The 572-nt window shown below is 39.2% G+C and overlaps 1 protein-coding gene across 1 annotated transcript in view; it reads left to right on the top strand.

The window, feature by feature from the left end:
- The window catches only part of LOC119591472, a gene marked incomplete at its 5' end in the record, with an annotated part of 12870 nt that overhangs the window by 7031 nt on the left and 5267 nt on the right, over positions 1 to 572 (top strand).

Here is a 572-nt window from a genome sequence, read left to right as displayed (position 1 = left end):
GTCTCCCTACCGCAGACATGTCCGCTATGTCCACTTGACTCACAACAAAAGCCAGTCCCACATGCTTCTCAGCCTTGCTACCAGTGACACAGCTCTAATTCGACTGCCACCGCAGCCAACAGCCAAATAAGCATACAAACACACACGCCCCCCCCGCGGATATGATATTCTACACTGTCTGATTTTCTTTGATCTCTGAACGCCATATAAGCTATATTTTTGCAAGTTATGATTTATAGTTTTTTTTTTTATTTGGTCTCCTGCACACAATATTTCAACTTTTATCCTTTCCATGACACTATATTTCCGTCTGATTTCAGGAATGGAAAAACTGGCTATTCAACCCGGGTTTGGAGTCCTTCAATTCGCTAAGTCGCTTTTGAGAAAAAAAAAATAATGTGAAGTTAAAGACAGCAAATTCCCAAAGAAAAGAGTAATGAATATATTGTAAATAAGTTTTTAAAAATCTGAACATATCTAAGTGCAAATATCAAAGGTCAGGTGATCAGAATAAAGATCGAATCGGACTACTCGCGGGCTAAGGGTGAGATGACAGTTTTTCTTTTCCTGAA

The sequence above is a fragment of the Penaeus monodon genome, chromosome 28, assembly GCF_015228065.2.
Source record: "Penaeus monodon isolate SGIC_2016 chromosome 28, NSTDA_Pmon_1, whole genome shotgun sequence".
NCBI classification, from domain to species: Eukaryota; Metazoa; Arthropoda; class Malacostraca; order Decapoda; family Penaeidae; genus Penaeus; species Penaeus monodon.
The sequence above is the reverse complement of the archived record's forward strand: the minus strand, read 5'-3'. Positions and strand labels throughout refer to the sequence as shown.